The sequence below is a fragment of the Symphalangus syndactylus genome, chromosome 16 (assembly GCF_028878055.3).
Source record: "Symphalangus syndactylus isolate Jambi chromosome 16, NHGRI_mSymSyn1-v2.1_pri, whole genome shotgun sequence".
NCBI classification, from domain to species: Eukaryota; Metazoa; Chordata; class Mammalia; order Primates; family Hylobatidae; genus Symphalangus; species Symphalangus syndactylus.
In genome coordinates this window covers 98,697,501-98,721,179 of record NC_072438.2, presented here as the reverse complement: position 1 = coordinate 98,721,179, position 23,679 = coordinate 98,697,501, and the positions used below count along the sequence as shown (strand labels likewise).

Sequence of the window (23,679 nt, the reverse complement as noted above, 5' to 3'; positions counted from 1 at the left end):
GAGCCATTAAGGTGAGAGGCTATCAATATTCCCTTCCAGGCTCCTCAAAAAGCTAAACACAGAATTACTGTATTAGTTCATTTTCATGCTGCTGATGAAGACATACCCAAGACTGGTTAATTTATAAAGGAAAGAGGTTTAATGGACTCACAGTTCCACACGGCTTGGGGGGCCTCACAATCACGGTAGAAGGTGAATGAAGAGCAAAGTTACATCTTACGTGGTGGCAGGCAAGAGAATGAGAACCACTTGAAATGGGTTTCTCCTTCAAAAGCATCAGATCTTGTGAGACTTATTTACCATCACGAGAGTAGTATGGGGAAAACTGGTCCCATGATTCAATTGCCTCCCACTGGCTCCCTCCCACAGCAAGTGGGAATTATGCAAACTACAATTCAAGATGAGATTTGGGTGGGGACACAGCCAAACCATATCAATTACCATATGATCCAGGACTTCTCCTGCTAGGTACACACCCAAGAGAGTTGAAAGTAGGTACTCAAACAAAGGCATGTACACACATGTTTACAGAAGCAGTATTTAGAGTAGTCAAAAGGTATAAGTAAATGAAATGTCTATCAACTGATGAATGGGTAAACAAAATATGTTCCATCCACACAACGGAATAAAATTTGGGCAAGAAAAGAAGTACTGATACACGGTGCAACACAATAAACCTCAAAAACATACACTGAGCGAAAGGAACTAGACTCAAAAGGGCACATATTGTATCATTTTATTTGCATGAAACATCCAGAATTGGCAAGCCCATAGAAACAGAAAGCAGATTGGAGGTAGCCAGGCGCTGAGGGAGGGGGAAATGAGGAGAAATTGCTTAATGGCCAGAGAGGTTTAGTTTGGGATGATGAAAAAGGCTTTGGAACTCCATAGAGGTGAGGATTGCCTAACACTGTGAATATACTAGATGCCACTGAACTGTACACATTAAAATGATTAAATTTATGGCCGGGCATAGTGGCCCACAACTGAATGAGAGGCATGTGCTCTCTCTGCCTCACTCTGTCTCACTTTACCTCTCTCTCTCCCTTCTCTCTCCTCCTTTCTGTCTCTCCCCCTCTTTTCTGTTCTTCCCTCTTCTCCCACAGCTGTCCCTCTACACTCTTCTCTCCCTCTCTTCTCTTCTCTTCTCTTCTCTTTCTTTCTGAAAGCAGCACAGTCCTCACACTTTGGGAGGTGGAGATGGGAGGATCCCCTGAGCCCAGGAATTCCAGACCAGCCTTGGCAACAAAGGGAGGCTCTATCTCTACAAAAAATTTAAAAATGAGCCTGGCATGGTGGCACATGCCTGCAGTCCCAGCTGATCCAGGCAGGAGCATTGCTTCAGCCCAGGAGAATGAGGCTGCAGTGAACCACAATTGCATCACTGCACTCCAGTCTGGGTGGTAAAGCAAGACCTTATCTCAAAACTATATAAATTAATAGAAATATAAAAATGACTAATTTTATGCTATGTGAATTTCACCGTAATTTTTGTAAATCAGCTGTGAGTGTATAGCCTCCACCGTCTAAGGCTGGCCAGGTCAGTGAGGGCAACTCCAACCCGCACCAGGAAACATGGATATGGGGCATGCACGCTGGGTACAGCATTTTGTCACTGTTGTTTTTTTGTTTATGTCTTTGTTTCTGCTTTTGTCCAAAAGCTCTAACAAACATCAGCAGTGGCTTTGCACCACTTAGCAGGACATCATCTCTGAATGACACTCAAAGGCATTGTCTGGCAGCTTCCAGCCAGCACGGACCAGACACTGACTCTCAGGGGAACTTAGCCCTCTACGGACTTGGAAGAAAAGAGATGGTAGCAGTGGCTCAAAGCTGATGTGATGTGAGGACCCTCAGACATCATTATGGACTGAATCGGCAGAGCAAACGCCATGAGAAGGTATCAGGCTACAGCTTCAGAAAACGCAGCTTAGCAAGAGACAGCTCGATGAACAGGCATCCAGAACATGGCACCTATTTGCAAAGAAAGGCTGACCTTGAGGAACTGCTGAGATATGCACTTGATTCTGCAGAGTCACTGTGTTTCCCACCCAATACCCAGAGTGAATGCGTTCAGTGCGTGGGCCTTTAGCCAGACCTACTCTCAGCGTGTTGCATCATGACAGCAAAGCCTTTTAACATGTTAGGACCAAGGGTGCAAGATCATCCAACCCAAAATCAGCCTCTCTAGGCAGACCTGCCTTGGCTTCATTCAGAACAACAGCATATACTCAACGGCAAGCTCCAGTGGGCTCCAGCTTCCCTGAACAGGAACACAGAGTCTGCCCTCTGGAGAGGGAGCTGAACCCCCAGGGAGGCAGAGAGGGGAGGCGGGGTGAGGGCAGAGAAGACACAGGGTTCTGTAGCCCCACAGTCTGCCCTAGGGCCGGTGGACATCGCCCTGAGTCCTCAGCTGTGATCGCTGGGGACAGTGACAAAGGCCTCTTCATCATCACACATTGTGTTCTGCACTCTCCCTCAGCCAGTGCACACAGGTCTCTCCCACTGCCCATGTTATCACGGAGCTGGAAACGCTCAGGCCTGGCCTACGTTCCATTCTCTAGAATGTCTTCCTTTCTTGTTCTAAAAATTGGGTTCCCTGCTAGTTTTACCGTCAACTTTCCTTCCCTCCTCTTTGTATCATACCCCCTCCCCATTTAAATTAAATAAATGGCTTTGGGCAGAGAAAAAAATTGGGGGGCATCCCGTAATGCTGATGCCTGAGCACATGTGCCATCTGCCCTATTACAGCCCCGGCACGCTCACTCTAACCCCCGTCCCACCTCTCTGCCTCTCTGCCCCCTCACTCTCTCGCTCTCCCTTTCTCCCTCTCTCTCTCTCCCTCTCTCCTCCTTTCTTTCTGTTCCTTTCTCTCTCCCTCTTTCTGTTCCTCCCTCTTCCCCCACATCTGTCTCTCTACACCCTTCTCTCCCCATCTCTTCTCTCTCTCCCCCTTTGTCTCTGTCTCTCTCCCCCTCCCTGTCTCTCTCCCTCTCTCTCTTTCCCTCTCCCTGTCTCTCTCCCTCTCCCTTTCTCTATCATCTCTCTCTCTCCCTCTCGCTGTCTCTCTCTCTCTCTCCCCCTCTCCCTCTCTCTCCCTCTTTTTCCCTATCTCTCTCCATCTCTGTCTCCCTCCCTTTCTCCCTGCCTCTTTCCCTCTCCCTGCCTCTTTCCCTCTCCCTGTCTCTTTCCCTATCTGTCTCTCTCCCTCTCTGTCTCTCTCCCTCTCTCCCTGTCTCTCTCCGTCTCTCTCTATCTCTTTCCCTCTCTCCTGTCCTGCCCCCACCCGGCCTCTCTCTCTCCTTCCTCTCCGAGTGGCTGAGCAAGGGGATTGCTTCCTCTGCATTATCTACCTTGAGCCCTCCAGGCCCCATCGACTGTCCAGCGATCAATATGTTTGGTGGGGGAGGGAGGCCCCCAAGCGGGCCTGCACAGCTGAAGCCCCAGGCGGCCAGAGCACTTAAGATGAGGACTGTATAATTAAGTGGAGGCCGGCTCTCTCCTGCGGCACTGGGCGTTATTAAGATGAGGAGCCCCTCTCATTACCCGGTCAAGAGCGCCGCGATTGGCCGCTGCGGTCAGGCCTCTGGTGGCCCCTTTGTCACCGCCCTGGAAAGAGTGCACTTTCTGTCGGAGCTGGCTTTGCCAAATGCTATCATTTTAAAAGCCGTGAAAGAGAGGGAGCTGGGCCTAGGGGTATACACAGCCCCATATGCCGGCGACAGTGATACAAGTGTAATTCTAGACTATTAGAGTGACACATAAGATCATTTCTGCCCCGGAACATGAGACAGCTGAGGGGATTATGCAGGACAGGCTGTCACGCAATGAAATTTTCAGAAATCTGTTAACCCCAGCTCAGACCCAGTGAATATTTTATTGCTTAACACTGAGAAAAAGTATATTTATTAACTATAGAAAGATCCAGCCCAGAGGCTGGGCAGATGAAAGGTGGGAGAAGCAGAACCCGCTTGACACCCATAGGAAGGCTCGCAGCAAGGTGGTGCGTGGGGCAGGGACCTTAAACCATTCAGCCCGGCCTGGAGGCTCTGGGGATTAAATCCCATGGGGAGGGAAGAGGGAACCTGGACGGGCCTGCAGGAAACACTCGGACGGGACCGTTCCAAGACATTAGAGGAAGCCACATCACACGTATCTGGCAGTGGAAAAACCATACACCTCTGGCCAGGGAGGGAGGCAGATTTCAGGAGTAGATTTTCTCTGGTTGTATTCTCTTGGAAAAATGAAAACCCATACTCTATGTTGGACTCCAGCCATTTTTAATCCTAATAGAAAGGATAGTTTTTATTTTTGCAGGAAAATGGGAAACAAAGCATGACTTAGAATCACAGACTTTGAGAGAAGGAGAAGGCTGCTGTCTGTGTGATACCCACATGAGATGCATCGTCAATGCAGAAATATCTCAGTAAAAACACTTCAGAATCCTTCCCTGCAGGGTGATTTCGGAAAAGGCACAGCGCTGGGAATCTAGGTATGCTTTGCAAGCTAGCCAAGGAAAAGGAAAGAGGATGGCAGGGAGCCAGGGGCAGTGCTTTCCTGAGTCAGGAGAAGTTGGGGGTGCACACTGGGGTCTCCCCACCATGCAGCAAGGAGAGAGAAGGGAGCCTAGGTCTGCAACCCTGTGGGCACTCTTAGGCAAGCCGACTGCCCCCCACACTCCGTTCCCTCCCATCTTGGCCAGGGAAACTGAGTCAAGAAGCAACCAAGGTCCCTGAACTTCCAAAGGGCTTCAAAGGGCTTCAGAGACTTAGATAACCTCCTGTCCAGAACTCCCCAAGGCTGGATCTGCAATTTCTTCTGGGACTGACAGAAACTAAACCACTTCTGGCAGGTTTGAATAAATTAACTCTTTTTTACCTAATAAATCTCCACATCAGTTCAACCCCCACCTTGTGCTAGTTACCGTGACTTTTTTTTTTTTTTAATAAACTTGAGACAAGACATACAGAGTTATAAAATACATGGCTTATCTGAAACAGTTCATTCCTGGCTTCCCCCCTGCACACACACACACACACACACACACACACACACACACTCACTTACTCAGAAACAGCGATGAAAGTGGAGCCTGGCCCAGCTTTTCAGCAAATCGCTGAGATTACCGAGATAACGTTTGGCCGACAATGTCACAGGGTCATGGAGAAAACCAACACAATATGCTCTCCAAACCCACCCCATCTGAACGCCGGCTCGAGTGTAAGCAGAACCCAGGGGGTGAGCGGGCAGAACAAAAGCAGCCCTCTGCTAATTGACTGAAAAATTAGCCTGGTTGCCCCATGGGAGGCACGGGAGGCTGCAGCAGATGGAGGCTGCTTGGGCGCCCGGCTCAGAAAGCCACTCGCAACCTGCTGGGGCTCTGCCGCAATTATGGGTCACAACACTCCTCTTGTTAAACAGACACCAGCAAGCCTGACCGAGGAACGGAAGGCCAGGAAGGTCACAGATGGCCTGTAAACCAGCAATTTCCCCTTCGGACCCGACACTGAACTTCCCGAAGGTGCCCATGTTTGTGCTTTGGGGGGGGGTTTGTTTGTTTTTGGTTTGGTTTAGTTTTTGTACACGTAGCCTCTAGCCCAAACAGATGCTTTCCTGTGCACTCTTTGATTCCGGTGATCTGAATTAATTTATGTTCCCGCGCCTTCATCCCCAGCTGTGGGTCCATGATCGCTGGGCGGCAGACGTGGTCGTGCAGAGCTCATTATACATGTGTGGGGTGTGTGTGTGTTCACGCACACACAGGTAGGCACCACTCCAAGTACAACTTCAGCAACGCCAGGCAGGATTATTTATTCCTCTAACGAGAAATAAAACCTTGTAGCCACTGCAGGTTTTGTGGCTCAGAAAATGTTTTAATCACAGGTCTGCCCCTGAGGTCTCAGGGTGCAAAGTGCATTTTGACTAATACTGACTGCATCTGCTCCCAAAGCCTGCGAGTGGGAGATTCTTGCATATCTGACATTTTGAAAATTCACATAAGCTGCAATTGATAAATAAATTATTGCCATCTGACACTAAATAGCTCGTGCCCCTTTGTCTCCTACTAGAAGAAATTTATTTCTTCTACCTAATGCAATAAGGTAGCAATTTTATTCCATCTACTAATTTGAAATTTTAAAAAACACAGCTTTGCTTTTGTCACATACTCCTTAAAGAACTATGACTTCAGTTTTTCCTGATATTATTGTTTTCTGTTAAAATGTCCATTATACAATTATTAATTCATACTTCATATCTCACTTCACACAAATATCTTCATTTTTGTCCCAAGTTGAGCTTCTATAAGAGGCACTTCACTGCTATATCCTTAAATTCCATCATTACAGCAATTCTAGAAAAAAAAAAAAGTGAGAGAAAATCATCCATAATCCTCTTGTTAAACAGACACCAGCAAGACCGACCAAGGAAGGAAAGGCTGGGAAGGTCACAAAGGGCCTGTAAACCAGTCATTTCTCCTTCAGACAAAAGGAACTTACCTGTTATCACTTTGTCTATTCCTTTTCCTTTTATTCACATGAACATTTTACATAAGATTAAATATAACACATAATGTTGCAGTGTGATTCATTTTACTTATTATTATGAATGTGTTTTATCACATTGGCACGATGTCTGTTATTATTTTACTATCCCAGCAAGTGGCACTGTCATCATTTGCCTATTTCTCTGTTACTGGTCGTTTGTCTCTTTTTCCTTAGTTTTCATGTTTAAACTATGGTGAGAAAGACCGGCGTTTGTGCGGTACAGTGGTGTACACATGTGCAGATGGGTACCAGCATCACCACAACCACAACACAGAACAGTCCATCACATCACAGGAACTTTCTTGTGCTGTCCGTCCCCTCAGAACTGCACCTTCCCCTTCACCCTGGATGCTTAGCAACCACTGATACATCACCATATCATTATCATTATGATCCTTTTGTCTGTTTGAGAGTATCATATGAATATAAATGAAGTCACACAGTATGTGACCTTTGGAAACTGCCTTCTGTCACTCAGTAGAATGTCCTTGACAGTCACTCAAGCTGATCCTACAGGAGCACCTGCCTTTTTATTGCTGGCTAGTGCTCCTTGGCATGGGCTGTGCCAGGGCTGGTAAATTAATCCACCTGTGGAAGCTCACTGGGCGGCTCCCACTGTGTGGATATTACAAAGAAAGTTGTTTATATATATATAAGCATAGAACTAATATATAAAAATATATTTATATATAAAAGTATGTATATGTATATAATAAAAGTATATATGAAAGTATATATATAAAAGTATATACATATCTACATGTATATATAAGTTTATATATATGAATATATTCATATATATATATATATATATATATATAAATCTGTGCAGATTTTCGTGTGAACACAAATTACATTTCTTTAGGCTAAATGCCCAGGGTTGGGGTTACTGGATCATGTGGTTAATAAATGATTAGCTTTACAAGAAATTTCCAAACTCTTGTCCAGATAATCTGTATAATTCTTAATGTCAACCAGCAATGTATGTTTCATTTGCTCCAGATCTTCACCAGCACTTGAAATTGTGACTATTTTTATTCCAGCCTACAGATAGGTGCATAGCGGTATCTCATCTTAGTTTTATTTTTATTTCCCTACTGATCAATCAATGATATTGTATATCTTTTTATGTGGTCATTTAATTTTTTATATCTTTGGTGAAATGTCTGTTAAAATATTTTGCTCATTTTTTTTACTGTTTAGTTTTGTGACATTTTTATGTTTTCTGGATACATGTCCATGGCCAGATATGGTACATGGTTTACAAATATTTTCTCTCAGTCTATATTTGTATGTCATTCTTTTAACATTAACTTTTGAAGAGCCAAGATTTTAATTTTGATAAAGTAATTTTTATAATATTTTTGTGCAGTTGACTTTTTCTCTTAAGTTGTTGATACTCTTAGTGTAGAGTCATTTGTAACAGTTTATTATCCCTTTAATGTCTGTAAGGTGCAATTTCTATCTTTTTTCTTTCTTGATCTAGCTACAAGTTTATCTACTTTATGGACCATTTCAAAAGAACAGTTTTCAGGATTTTTTTTTTCATTTTTCTCTATGGTTTTTCTGTCTTTAATTTCATGAATTTCTGCTCTTTTATTGGGATCTGTCATTCATTGATTTCTGTTTATTTTGCTCTTTTTTTCTAGCTTCTCAAAAAAGCATGGAGCCTTAATTTGAAACCTTTTTTTAAAAAGTTATTATATATACTTCTAATGCTATACATTTTTTCCTCAAAGAAACGTGTCATGTATTTTACAAATTTGAAGTGACATATTCTTATTTTCTTTTTATTTAAAATATTTCTGAAGTTCTTTGAACTCCTGCTCTCCACGAATTATTTAGAATTATGTTGATTAATTTCCAAATATTTAGATATTTTCTGGTTATCTTTCTCTTAAATATTTCTAGTTTTATTTTATTATGGTCTAAAGATATTATTCAATTACATTTTTATGACTAGAAATACGAACTATCTCTGTGAATGTTACATGTACATTTGAAAAGGATGTGTATTATTTTGTTTGAATAAAATGTTATTTAAATATCAATTAGGTCCAGTTGGCTAATGGTGTTACTCAGATCTTTCATATTCTTGATGATTTTCTGTATAAAATGGTCTGTATAAAAGTTGTATCTATTACATAATGATGAATATCAATAGGCCCAACTAGAATTGCACACTTGTCTATTTTTTCTTTCAGTTCTGTTGTGTTTTGCTTCATGTTAGATGCATACATATTTCATATTGTTACATCATCTTAAATAATTGATTCATTTATCATTATATGATGTCCCTCTTTAGCACAGTCATTTTCTTTGCTCTAAAGTCTACTTCTTCTGGTTTTAGGTTTTAATATAGATACTCTAGCTTTCTTTTGGTTAGAGTTTTCATGATATACCTTTTTCCATTCTTTTCCATTAATCTGCCTATATTATCATTTTTGAAGTGAGTTTGTATGGACAGTATATAAATTATTTTTATATCAATTGCAATAAACTTTGTGTTTTTATTGTTATATTAGGACAATTTCATATTTATGGTAATTATTAATACATTCGGATTTAGGTCTACCATTTTATTATTTGTTTCCTCTTTGTCCTGTCTGCTTTTGCCTTTTTGCCTTCATTGGGTTATATGCACTATTCTAATATTCCATTTTAGTTCATCTATTGCAATTTTTTCTCTCTTGCTCTCTCTGAAAATATATGTATATGCACATGTATTCATAGGTATATACTTACATACATGAATATATACTTACATATACATACACATGTGTGTGTGCGTGTGTGTGTGTGTGTGTGTGTGTGTGTGTAATTTTTCAGGGTTTCTCTGGGGACTGTAATATATGTACTGAACTTTTCACTGTCTATTTAGAATCAATATTTTGCCTTACAACCATAAAGGCTATAACTTCTGCCTTTATATTATAGTTGTTTTCATATATTAATAATCCCACCAGAAAAATGTTATAATTTTTGCAAGCATCAAATATATTTTAAGGATCTTAAGAGAAGAATAATATATTACACTTACCTAACATTTACCATTTCTGTTGTTCTTTCTTCAACCTGGTGGTCAAATGTTCCTTCAAGTATTATTTTCCATCTGCTGAAAACTTTCTTAGCAATTCTTTTAGATTGAGTCTTTTAGTAACAAACTTCCTTGTTGTCTCATCTGTGAATATTTTGATTCTGTCTTCATTGCTGAGAAAAGTTTTCATTAGATATAGAATTTAGGGTGGGTAGTTGTTTCCCTTCAGCACTTTAGACATATTCTGTCTCTTCCTTCTGACTTCCATCATTTTTGGTGAAAAATCCACGTATCTTTCTAATCATTCCCACATGGGTAATACATGATTTTTAACTGGGCACTTACTTTAGTTTGTTTCAGGTGTTCATCTTTATTATGATGATGTGCTGACATGGATTTCCTTTGCCTAATTCTATTAGAGAGCCACTCAGTTTTTTCAATCTGTAGATTTATGCCTGTCACTAAACATAGAAAGTTTTCAGCTATTATATCTTGAAATACTTTTTAACACCAAATTTCTTCTTCTCTGGGACTATGAAGACATAAATATTAAAGCCTTGTTCTAGCTCCCTGAGTCATAGTTAATGTTTTAATCTAGTCGGCCTTCTTAAGGTTATTATATTTTTCAGTTTTAAAATTTCTGAGTTTTTTTTTGTAATTTCCATTTATTTGCCCAGATGTTCTATTTTCTCATTTGTTTCAAAAAGTTCATGATTATTTCTTGGAGCTGCTTTAAAGTCTTTGTCAGATAATGCCAACATTTTTATTGTCTTGATGTTGGCATCTTTTCAGTGTCTTTTCTATTGCAGTTGAGATTTTTCTGGCTCCTTTTATGTCAAGTAGATTTGGACTGTATCCTGGACACTTTGAATATTACGTTATAAGATCCTGTATTATATTTAAATCCTATGAACAGCACTGATACTTTTGTTTTAGCAAAAATCTTGTTAGGCACACACTGAAAAATCCAACATGCCCAAATTTAAAACTAGAAAACTGTACAAAATATATGAAAAAGAATCTTCTTCAGATATTGAACTACAGGTGTATTAGGACTATGATCCTTGGGGACAAAAGGGGAACGAATGAGATGAGACATATTATTTTCTCAATTTTATAGATGGAGAAACATTTTGGACTACGATATAGAAAAGGTGGTTCCAAGCTACACAGAATAAAAACACAGATAATTCTTGGGATACTCTTGAGTGTTGCTGAATACTGTGGCAGGAATATCATAATGGGATGAAACTCCACAAGTATAGCAGGGATTGATGAATAAACTGTGAGGTCCAGGCTTTGGAGTCACACAACTTCCTATGAGCAGACTGGACAGTCCTCGCTGATAAATCAGGGTATGCAGTTGTATCCAGAGAAGATACTCCAAGAAGATCAATGGACCACATAGAAAACCACATTGAAAACCACAAGACAACTCATAGCAAAATGTATGAAAGCCTAAGATAAAGAGAAAATCTTAAAATTGGGCAGAGGAAAAACACACAATAGGTATAGGAAAAAAAAGTAGCAATTATAGCAGACTTTTTTATGAGAAACTCTTCAGGCCAGGAAACAATGAAACAGCATATTTAAAGTGCTAAAATAGTCCATGTAGAATTCTAAAGCTAGCAAAAGTCACTTCAAAACTAAAAGGGAAAAAAAGTATTTTAAAAGGAACATGTACAAAGATAAATCACATGTTGGGAAATAAAATGCATCCTCCAAAATTTGTTAAAAATCTTAAAATTGGCCGGGTGTAGTGGCTAATGCCTGTAATCCAAGCACTACGGGAGGATGAGGCAGGTGGATACCTGAGGTTGGGAGTTCAAGACCAGCCTGGCCAACATGGCAAAATCCCTTCTCTACTAAAAATCCAAAAATTAGCTGGGTGTGGTGGCAGGTGCCTGTAATCCTAGCTACTAAGGAGGCTGAGGCAGGAGAATCGCTTGAACCTGGGAGGTGAAGGTTGCAGTGAGCTGAGATTGCCCCATTGCACTCTAGCCTGGGAGACAAGAGTGAAACTCTGTCAAAGAAGAAAAATAAAAACTTAAAATCATGTAAAGTAGCGTTTTTTATTATGACATGACATTTCTCCAAAACTGATTTATAGATTCAGTGGGATCCCAGGAAAACTCCCAGCAGAAATTTTTGTGGAAACTGATAAGGTGATTTTAAAATGAATGTGATGCTATACTAAATGGGCAAAAGCTGGAAGCATTCCTCTTGAAAACTGGCACGAGACAAGGATGCACTCTCTCACCACTCCTACTCAACATAGTATCGGAAGTTCTGGCCAGGGCAATCAAAGCAAGAGAAAGAAACAAAAGGTATTCAGATAAAAGAGAGGAACAAGGTCAAGAGATAGAAACCATCCTGGCCAACATGGTGAAATCCTGTCTCTACTAAAAATACAAAAAAAAAAAAAAATCAGCTGGGCATGGTGGTGGCATGTGCCTGTAATCCCAGTTACTCAGGAGGCTGAGGCAGGAGAATCACTTGAATCCGGGAGGTGGAGGTTGCAGTGAGCCGAGATCATGTGACTGCACTCCAGCCTGGGTGACAGAGAGAGATGCCTTCAAAAAAAAAAAAAAAATAGAGGAAGTCAAACTGTCACTCTTTGCAGATGAAGTGATCCTATATCTAGAAAACCCCATTGTCTCAGCCCAAAAGCTTCTTAAGCTGATAAGCAACTTCAGCAACGTCTCAGGATACAAAATCCATGTGCAAAAATCACTAGCATTCCTATACAACAATAGACAAGCAGAGAGCCAAATCATGAATGAACTCCCATTCACAATTGCTACAAAGAGAATAAAATACCTAGGAATACAGCTAACAAGGGAAGTGAAGGGTCTCTTCAAGGAGAACCAAACCACTGCTCAAGGAAAGCAGAGGACACAAACAAATGGAAAAACATTCCATGCTCATGGATAGGAAAAATCAATATTATGAAAATGGCCATACTGCCCAAAGTAATTTATAGATTCATTGCTATTCCCACTAAACTATCATTGACATTCTTCAAAGAATGAGAAAAAAACTACTTTAAAATTCATATGGAAGTAAAAAAGAGCCCATATAGCCAAGATAATGCTAAGCAAAAAGAACAAAGCTGGAGCTATCACGCTACCTGACTTCACACTATACTACAAGGTTACTGTAACCAAAACAGCATGGTACTGGTACAAAAACAGATACATAAACCAATGGAACAGAATAGAGATATCAAAAATTAGCCCACACGTCTATAGCCGTCTGATCTTCGACAAACCTGACAAAAACATGGAATGGGAAAATGATTATCTATTTAACGGTGCTGGGAAGACTGGCTAGCCATATGCAGAAAACTGAAACTGGACCCCTTCCTTACACCTTGTACAGAAAATTAACTCAAGGTGAATTAAAGACCTAAATGTAAAACCCAAAACTATAAAAACCCTAGAAGAAAATCTAGGCAGTACCATTCAGGACGTAGGCATGGGCAAAGATTTCATGATGAAGACATCAAAAGCAATAATTGACAAATGGGATCGAATTAAACTAAAGAGCTTCTACACAGCAAAAGAAACTATTATCAGAGTGAACAGGCAACCTACAAAAAGGGAGAAAACTTTTGCAATATATCCATCTGACAAAGGTCTAATATTCAGGATCTACGAGGAACTTAAATGAATTTACAAGAAAAAACCAAACAACCCCATTAAAAAGTGGGCAAATGACATGAACAGACACTTCTTAAAAGAAGACATTTATATGGCCAACAAACATGAAAAAAGTTCAACATCACTGATCATCAGAGAAATGCAAATCAAAACCACAATGAGACACCATCTCATGCCAGTCAGAATGGGAATTATTAAAAAGACAAGAAACAACAGATGCTGGTGAGGTTGCAGAGAAATAGGAATACTTTTACAATGTTGGTGTGAATGTAAATTACTTTAGCCATTGTGGAAGACAGTGTGGCAATTCCTCAAAGACCTAGGAACAGAAATACCATTTGACCCAGCAATCCCATTACTAGGTATATGTAAAGAAATATAAATCATTCTCTTATAAAGATACATGCATGCATATGTTCATTGCAGCACTATTCACAATAGCAAAGGCATGAAATAAACCCAAATGCCCATCAATGATAGACTGGATAAAGAAAATGTGGTACACGGAATAATATACAGCCATAAAAATGAAGGCGATCATATCTTGTAGGGACCTGGATGGAGCTGGAAGGCATTTATCCTCAGCAAACTAATGCAGAAACAGAACACTAAACACCACATGTCATAAGTGAGAGCTGAACAATGAGAACATATCAACACAGGGAAGGGAACAACACACACTGGAACCTGTCAGGTGTGAGGAGGCAGGGGGAAGAAGAGCATCAGAATAAATAGCTAATGCATGCTGGGCTTAATACCTAGGTGATGGGTTGACAGGTGCAGCAAACCACCATGGCATACATTTACCTATGTAACAAACCTGCACATCCTGCACATGTATCCCAGAACTTAAAATAATAGGCATAAAAATTAAAAAATAAAAATAAAATGAATGTGGAAATTCAAGGACCTAACATAGCCAAAATAATTTTTATAAAAGCAGAACAATGTGGAAGTGTTTATCTTATTTGACTCCAAGACTTTATTATAAAGTTTTAAGAGTCAAGATAGTATCTTATTGGCATAAGAATAGACTTATAAATTAATGAAACAGAAGACAGTTTTATAATAGACTCCTGTATATATAGTCAAATAATTTTTTAAAGGTACCATGGTGATTCAATGGAGAAAGGATATTCTTTAAATAAGTTTTGTTGTAAAAACAAATATCCATATCGCACATAAAAAAGACTATGACCCTTTATTGACACCATATACAAAGTTATTTCAGAATGCTTCATAACCCCAAGTGTAAAAGCCAAAATGTAAATTTTCTAGACAAAAATATACAACAAGAAAAATTTATTTTACTTTATCAAGGTCAAAATTTGTTAGGACACCAAAAGCACAAAACCTAAAAGAAAACTAAATAATAAAAAGAGGTCTTCTTCCCTAAAACTTATAAATTCAGGCTAGTCATAAGTAAAACAACAAATACCAAGTGAAGGACATCTACAAAATACCTGACCAGCAATTCTCCAATCTATAAAAGTCATCAAAACCAGAAAAGTTTGGGAAACTGTCACGTCCAAGAGATGCCAAAGGAGATGAACATAAAACACAAAGTGGTTCCCTGGTTGGGACTCTGGAACAGAAAAAGGACATTCGCATTTGAGGAAAACTACATAAAGTAGCAACTTTAATTAATAATAATGTATCAATATTCATTCATTAGTTTTGACTAATGTACATGCTAATGTAATATGCTAATAATAGGAGAAAAGATAGGTGGGGGATATGTGAGAACTCTATACTGTCTTTGCAACTTTTATGTAAATCTAAACTGTTTTTAAAATCTAAACTGTTTTTGCTCAAATTTATAAAGTAAAAATTATAAAATTCATGAACATTAAAATTTTTGCTCTTTGAAATACATCAATAAGAAAATTAAAAGTCAAATCCACAAATGGGAAAATTTTTCACAATTTGTATATTTGACATATGACTTCTATTCAGAATAAGTACAAACATTTACAACTCAATAATGAGACATAAAACCCAATTTTAATAAAAGAAGGGGGCTAAAGATCGAACAGAAAATTTACCAAAAAATACATATGCATAGCCAATACATACTCGAAAAGATGCTCAACATTAGTCATTAGAGAAATGCAGATTAAAATCATAGTCAGATACCACTATACACCCATTAGAGCAGCTAAAATTAGACAAGACTGACACTATTTTTAGTGAGTGTGGAGCAACTACTTAGCTAGTAGGAGTGTGAAATGGTACAGCCACTTAGGAAAACAGTTTGGTAATTTCTTATAAAGGTAAACACTCTCTTATCACATGTTCATGCAATTCTGCTCCTAGGTATTTACCCAAAGTCTTAACGCACGAATGCTCCTGGTACCTTTGATTATAACTGCCAGAAGTTGGAGCCAAACCAAATATCCATCAACAGGTGACTAGACCTTCTTGCACATCCACATAATGTAATACCACTCAGCATGTGAAAAGATTGAAGTACTGACACACGACAATATGGATGAATAGTAAATGCACTATTTTGCACAAAGGAAGTCAGACACAAAAGTGTAATCCCATTTACACAAAGCACAAGGAAGGAAAAACTGATCTGTAGTGACAGAAGGTCAATCAGTGGCTGCTTTGGGCTGGGGCTGAAGGGTGGGGATTGACTGAAAAGGGGCCCCAGGAAACCTTCTGCGATGATGAAAATTTTCTATATCATGAAGTGGAGTAGTTTCAGCAGTGTATACATTTTTCAGACTCATCAAAATGTACACTTAATATATGTGTATTGTATTGTTTGTAAAATTATACTTTCACAAAATTGATTTTTAAAAAGCAGGACCCAAGAGCAATTCTAGAAGGTAAGTAGAGGATACATTCTACCAGAAGCCAGAGTAAACCCTAGGCAGAGGCTGGGAGAGGGAACCAGCCGTGTGGCAGTCAGTGGAGAGTGGGAAAAGGATCCTCGGTACTGGGCCAGCGCCTGGTGAGTGACTGATAAGGTGATTCCTTTGGGCCGCAGCTCCTAGAAGCAGTGTTGTAAGCTTGGGAAACCAGGCAGCAATGCACAGGGGAGCTTTGGGCATACACAGATAGGAAGAAGAGTGATGAGCAGATAGGCACACAGTGACTTCTCCTACACATTGTGCATCAGTGGCGATGCCTTTAAATAATGTTGCCCATTCTTCTTGAGATAGGAGAACTTAAGCTACCCAGAGATTACTGAAAACATTAAAACACTGATATGTTTGGTTTAGGGGTACTCTGACTTCATGTTAAGTGTAATATAGTCTGGGTTGATTCAGAAAAATCAAGATGAAATCTCAGAACCAACTGTCAAATAAAATAACTCTTGCTTGAGAGGCAGCCCTCAGTAAAACACACAAAGACCCTGTCAGTAAATACGGAAGTATCTGCTGCAAGTGCCCCCATCTCTAAAATAAAAACTTGAAACGATGGCAAAGTTAACATCAGTTGCACACACACAAACACACCACGTGCACACAAATGCGAGGTTTACAAGACAGGGCAGAGTGAGAAAGACCACAACCCCAGGCCACGTGACACAAGCGTTCCAACTCAAGCCACCCCTTAGGGACAGAGGCCAGGAAAGCCATGGTGAAAGCCCCGGGCGTGGATGGGAGGGATGGCTCTGTGCTCCACTCAGCTGACAGTTTGGATTGCCATGGAACCACCAAACAACCATTTCAACCTGGAAACCATTCTGTGTGTTCAATCAACGAACATGGATACTGGACACGGATTTTGAACAACACGATCTAAGGCCTACAGAAGTGTAAGAACTTTGAATGGCAGCGTTCTAACATGTATCTGACTGATGGGAGGTCTGTGGACCAGAGTGTTTTGAGCTCTCCCAGGTGAGCTAGGCCTTGCTCTGGACATAGTGGGGCTGGAGGGATGGCTTCGGCCCCGCGTTCTTCTTGGACTGCTCTGCCGTCTGCCTTCTGATACATGGCAGTCTCCTGTCTCTGGGAGCACATGGGTGATGTGCAGCCAAATATGTGGGACCTCAGCCTTCCCCACTTCTTCATCAACTAAGCACTAAACAAGTGTGTGGATCTGCACACGAACGTGCTCACATACTCACACACACACCATGTGGAACTCCACACTGCATTTTTTCTTTCCTTCATGGCCAAACTTCTGGGGGAAAAGTTATATATATATATGTACGTATATATATATATATATGCGTGTGTATATATATATATGTACGTTTATATATATACACACACACGTTCATATATACACATATATATACACACACGTATATATATATATATGTATATACGTATGTGTGTGTGTGTGTGTGTGTGTGTGTGTATATATATACCTTTTTCCTGTATTTTTTATGGATATCTCTTCTCCTGAAAATGCAATTGCTCTCCTCCCCAGGCCCAGCAAGAGCCCCTCTCTCACCCCTCAGCCCCCACCCAAGCTGTGACCTGACAGACGTTGCCAATGCCTTCTGGTGGCCACCCCCTCATTGTTGCTATGGCACTGTTGTGCCCTGCTTTTTCACATGAACTTTGCCAGAAACTCCTCCCTGATCCTGCCTTAAATGCAGAGTCCCCTGCTGGCCCCCATCCTTCTTCTTCTCTGACCCCAGGCACTTCACCCCACCCGGGCTTCAGCCTACTTTCCTCACCTGCCCACGCTCAGCTGGCTGCCTCCTCCCAGTGCGCCGGGACTGAAGGGTAGGGATTGAGCAGGTGCTCATACACACCTTCCTGCTCACTCACACCTTCCTGCTCACTCACCTTACTTCCACCTAGATGCCCTATCATCACTCAGGCCAGACGCAGCACCGCAAAGCCCACCCAGCTGCCCTCTCAGAATGTCCTTCTGCCTGGCCCCATTGTCCCTGTTGTGAATAATGCCACAGCCACTCAGAAACATGTTGGAAAGGAGAGCAAGTCCTGGAGCCTCCCTTCCACAGCTGCTGGGAAATGATTCTGATAGATGATGTTTTTCCAGTGCCCACTGTGGTCCAATCCCCACAGAGAAGCTGGGGACATGGGGCTGGCATGGCCAGGGGAGGGTCTCAGGGTAGCCTGCCCATTTTACTGATATGTTTCTGTAATAGAATCCTTGTAGTGGGAAGTCAGCCATTCCCAGCACAGGCTGGGCACTGCATTGGCATAGCAGGGTCACCTGGGGGGTGGTGGCGTGGACTGAAATCTCTCTACAAACATCCAGTGTGAGCTGTACTCCAAACATTTCATGTGATGATGGCATGTGTTCGTTCTCTCTCTCTCTCTCTCTCTCCCTCTTTTGGTGTGTGTGTGTGTGTGTGTGTGTATTTGTGTTGGGATGGGCAGGTGTGAGTGTATGACAAATATATACATAAAAATACATATGAAAAGTTTATATACGTGTGTACCTATATGTCCACATATTTTCATTCAACACTCATCTATTCAATCAACTATTTGAGTGTCAACTAAATGTGTATATAAATATAGGACCATATTGATATTGCAATTCCTCTCTTGGATTCAACATTCTGTGATGTCCAACTGAAAGTGATGGTACTCTTTATGACAAGAATAATCTTTAGTTAAATGGTTTAGACATTAGCAGACTTGATAATTGTACTAATAACACACTTGTATCAGTGGTATTCTTGAGAACTAGCTCTAATTCATTAACAGTTTGAAAACACCAGGTGGAACTTCTTCAGTGAAAACTGCAAAAATGCATTGCATATGTGGAGGGGCTAAGGCAAGATCTGTATTCTCACTCCATAGTTACAGCCTTCAGTTTTGCTTTCTTAGCACTGAAGACTGCCAGCCAGCCTGAGCAGGAGCCTCACCCGTGGCCCCAGTCCTACGGGCAGCTGGAGTGGGGCAGAGTGCTATTCGGCAACCCACACACACACAGGGAGGGCAGATATATCTGATGTCCCCTACACAGTGTTTAAATTTTAAAAAATCACACAAAAATGACGGTCACTGTCTTTTCTTGAAAACTTGTGAGTCCAGCTACACCAAGCTTCCCACGGGATTGCCATCGGCTGAAGCAGGCTGAGCTGGGGTGGGCTCTCTGGGCCACTGTGGGCTCACCATGCTGTACTGGACTCCACTGGCCTTTGCAAATGTTTAAATTCATGATCCCAGCTCTACTGGACCAGGAGTTGGCAAGTGTCTTCTGTAGAGGACCATGCAGTAAATATTTCAGGCATCCCAGCCCCTTCTGTCTCTGTGGCAGCTACTCAGCTCTGCATTTCTGCTGCAACACAGCCTCAGATAATACCTAAGCCAATGTGCATTGTTGAGTTTAATAAAACTTTATTCATGGACACTGAAAACTGAATTCTCTAGAGTTTTTACATGGCAAAAAATATTATTTTTTTGTTTTTTTTTTGTTCAACCATTAAAAAAATTATACAAGTGATTATTAGCTCCAGGGCCTTAAAAAAGCAAATAGTAGGCCAAGTGTAACCTGTGGGCTACAGTTTGCTGACCACTAGACTAGTACACAGACTTTGAGAATTAGACAAATTTTATTCAAATCAACTGTTTGCATAAAGCAATCCCTGCGCATGAGACTTCACCATGATACCAGTGCTGGGTGGCTCCATCCCTTGCTATCACAAATGCTACTCTAAAACTGGAATGAACACAGACAAGACCAAAGGAGAAAACTACAGAAGAAGGCATGGGGTCACTGTTGATTTTGACTGACTGGCTGTCCTGTAGGTAAGTTTCCAGATGCGGCCGGGCGCGGTGGCTCACGCTTGTAATCCCAGCACTTTGGGGGGCCGAGGCGGGCGGATCATGAGGTCAGGAGATCGAGACCACGGTGAAACCCTGTCTCTACTAAAAATACAAAAAAAATAGCTGGGCGTGGTGGTGGTTGCCTGTAGTCCCAGCTACTCGGAGAGGCTGAGGCAGGAGAATGGCGTGAACCCGGGAGGCGGAGCTTGCAGTGAGCCGAGATTGCGCCACTGCACTCCAGCCTGGGTGACAGAGCAAGACTCCGTCTCAAAAAAAAAAAAAGTTTCCAGATGCGGGTAAGACACAGAGAGTGTGATAAGGCCAGGGTAAGACGGCACTGGTCACAGGGATTGCAAACTCAGGCAGAAGGACAAGAGAATGAGGGGCTCCTCCTAATGAAGGGACAAGGAAGCAGCCTCCTGAATTCAACCTGGAACCTTCCTACAGCAATTATGAAAAGGGAACATACAAGATTGACCGGAAAATGGTGACAACCTCATTCATTCTCATCTCTCCCAGCAGGAAAGCAATTAAAAGGTGATCTTTAACTCGTGGTTCTCAAGGAGCGTCCCTTAATTATGTTTCCCCGCTCCGGCAAGTTTAATTGTGTACATTTCTGGCTTCTGTTAGCCTTAAACATGATGTGAGACAAGCCGGCAGAGCTTACACTCTGCTCTCTATGCGACCTTGTTTTAGGCACCCTGGCCCTAGCATTTCCAGGCAGAGCATTGAGCCTTGCAAATTCAAGGCTTTTAGCATTGCTCTGAAAAGTAAACAAGTGGAGGATAGATTCCAAAATAGTGACCCCGGCTTTTAAGAGCAGGTTTGCTGGAGTCTGTTGGGCTGCATTGCAGAGACGGTTTCCATGGTTGTCATGTCCCCATTGAATATCAGAATGGGCTACTCACCTTTCCTCGATGTACCCAAACCTCAGCATTAATCAGACTTTGTAAATCTCTGATTTTGTAAATCAGATTTTGTTTGTCAATATTCTAATTAAGAGTTTGAGAGACTAGACATGAGGCAGATAGTATAGGTGTGAAAGCAAAACAATTTTACTCTATTCCAAAGGAAAATACAAACAATGCCAGATAGATACCTGAAGCTACATGTTTTCACCTGCAAGACACATAGGGAAGGGAAGAAGGTAGAACAGCACTGGGGTCAAGAAACAGCTGCTGATGCATTCTCAGCAAACCTTTAATGTTCACTCCCAAAATCATTTATCCCCATACATTAAAACTATAAATAGATTATTTTATAATCAAACATAAAAACAAGGGTTAACTGAAAAGTATGACATTTACAAATTATTTTACAGAAAGCTGTAAGGAAGTTCAATACCAATGAGGAAACACTCAGTTGTGGATATTTTATGGATGTGTGTCTGGATGTGTAAAAGCATTTATATCACCCCAAAGGAGAAAAGGTGTTGAGAGGAGTGTGCTCAGGTCCAAGTAAATTTAAATTAATCCTGATTCTTGTGTTGTCCTGATCACTGGGTGTCATTGATTTAAAAGGTCATACAGCAATTGCAGTGGGTGACGGAGATGTGGTGAAGGGGAGGGTTCTGCCGGGTGTTACTTTAACCATGTGACTTGGAAGTGGGAATGGGGTGTATCCGATATCATCTTTCCAGGAAGAAGCCCCCGGGTCAGGTTTCCATTGGTCAGATTGCAACTCAAAGACCACGTGTGCCCCAATTTTCTGGAATATGCCTGGCGAAGGCCTAAGCAGGGATGCAATAAAACCAACTCTTGGAGACCCTTCACATCCAATGTTATTCTTCTAATCCCACAAATTCAACTAGAGGTTTGCTTGGCTCTTTCCAAAACTGGATCCAATTTTCTTTGGCAATTTGTTGCCTCGTCTGTTAACCTTTTATTCAACAAGCTCTTCCTGAATTGGTCAGAAACATGCTTCTGAAATGTTGATATGGATTCTAAAATAGAAGATGTTTGCACTTTTAGGATCAAAAAAATACTGCTGTGTTTCATTTCACAACAGCATACTGTTCACAGAGTGATCCTCTTGGAGCTGCCCAGAATTGGTTAAACTTCTGAGAATAAAGAGGAAAAAAATCCCTTACGTCCCACATGTTTTATTCTCTGTAACACAAAACTCTTCCCTGGTTATGAAATATGCAATGTGATTAGTAAGTAGTTACAACTATAAAAATTCCATCATTATTTTTCTATGGGGAATACCTGATTTTACTGAAAGTGTGTATCACAACATAAAATGTGACCAATAAGTACTCACATTTGAACTTGTTCAGATATTGTATAGTAAGCTGGTTATATGGCATGTTAATTTAAAACACACAGTTCTCATTGACAATTATAGCCTACTTGTCAATATTATATAAATTAAGTGTTCCTAAAAGCATATGGTGACACCAAAGGCAGCGTGCATGCTGAAGGAGTTACGATGATTATCCCTGCAGCAGGTCATGTCTTAAACAGAGAAACACTGCAATTGGTGCTGTGACAGTGCCCAAAACACCTAATTATAATAAAGTGGTTTCCAAGTTCTAAGTTGAAAATACATTCTGTCCTCAGCTGTCAAATGATTTTGAAACTCAGCTTAGCAACAGAAAAGGCTTGATGTTTACTCAGAACTAGTCAGATCTCCCTTCAAACAGTGTCAGAACAAACCTTTTTCCTAAGAGGCTTCTCCTACTAGATGGCTTATAGTAGTGCCAGAGGTCCATGGTATTTTTAATGCTTAATGTCAGATCACAGAGGAAACAACTGCACAAAAAAAAAAAAAAAAAAAAAAAAAAAGTTTTCTAAGTTTAAGCTTAATGTATACAAAGTTAACTAAACACATTTTGGGCCTCAGCTTGGCTTTCTTCCTGGGACTGACATCTTGCAGCCATTCCCACTTTTCCCCATAGTGAAGCTCTGAGACCCTCAGTCTGCCCCACATCTTGTCTTTCCTGCCCTCTCATAAGCAGCACCCCTGGTGCTGACTGGTTGATGGAATGGGACTCCAAGCTTCACCTACTATTTGATCCCCCTATCCTGTGTCCCTCCATATGCATGCTAACATATTTTTTTGGACAGACATTGAAAGATCTAATTATTAACAACTACATTATCAATAGAACTTAGAATAATCAATATTTATCATGCATCTACGATATGCTGGTAAAACATTACTATGCTTTTGTGTTCACTTAATCCTCACAACACCATATAGAATAAGCACTCATACCATTTTGAGGATAAAGAAGTTGAGGAACAGGCAGATTAAGTAGCTTGCCCCAATTTAGAAACTTATCTCCCTGTCAGAGCTGGGAGTCAAACCACCTGTCTCACAAGGAACTGACCTGCAGAAGGTAAAGCAGAAGTGTGTGCTTGGCTCAGATCTTCAGCAGTGTAGGTGTGGGGACGTGTCCACTGTCCTCCTCCATCTCACCACTGGAGGCAGTGTTATATCCAAGCCAGCCTTAGGTCAAAGAATATTCTTAACAAACCGAGTGCAGTCCAAGGCACTCACCAACCACTACTAGTATGAGAATTAGTAGTGGCCATAGTCACCTGTGTGCCTACATGCATCATCTAAATGTCCACTAGAATCAAAAAATAATAAGGGCTATAGAATGAAAGACCACCATCCCACCTTTGAAGGTAGCCAATCAATGGCTATGCATGACCTCCTACGCTGTGCAAAAAAAAAAAAAAAAAAAAAAAAAAAAAATTGTACTATGGAGA

At 41.0% G+C, this 23,679-nt stretch overlaps 2 long non-coding RNA genes across 2 annotated transcripts in view; both read right to left on the bottom strand.

Annotated features, from left to right (window-relative positions):
- Window positions 1-23,679, bottom strand: part of LOC134732705 (uncharacterized) — a 111,691-nt gene that overhangs the window by 61,671 nt on the left and 26,341 nt on the right. The window lies entirely within an intron of this gene.
- On the bottom strand, window positions 10,555-17,652 carry LOC129464598 (uncharacterized). Its single transcript, XR_008651644.1, has 3 exons — window positions 17,575-17,652; window positions 11,535-11,605; window positions 10,555-11,040 (listed from the first exon to the last, which is right to left on the bottom strand). It is a non-coding gene; the product is annotated as an uncharacterized lncRNA (long non-coding RNA).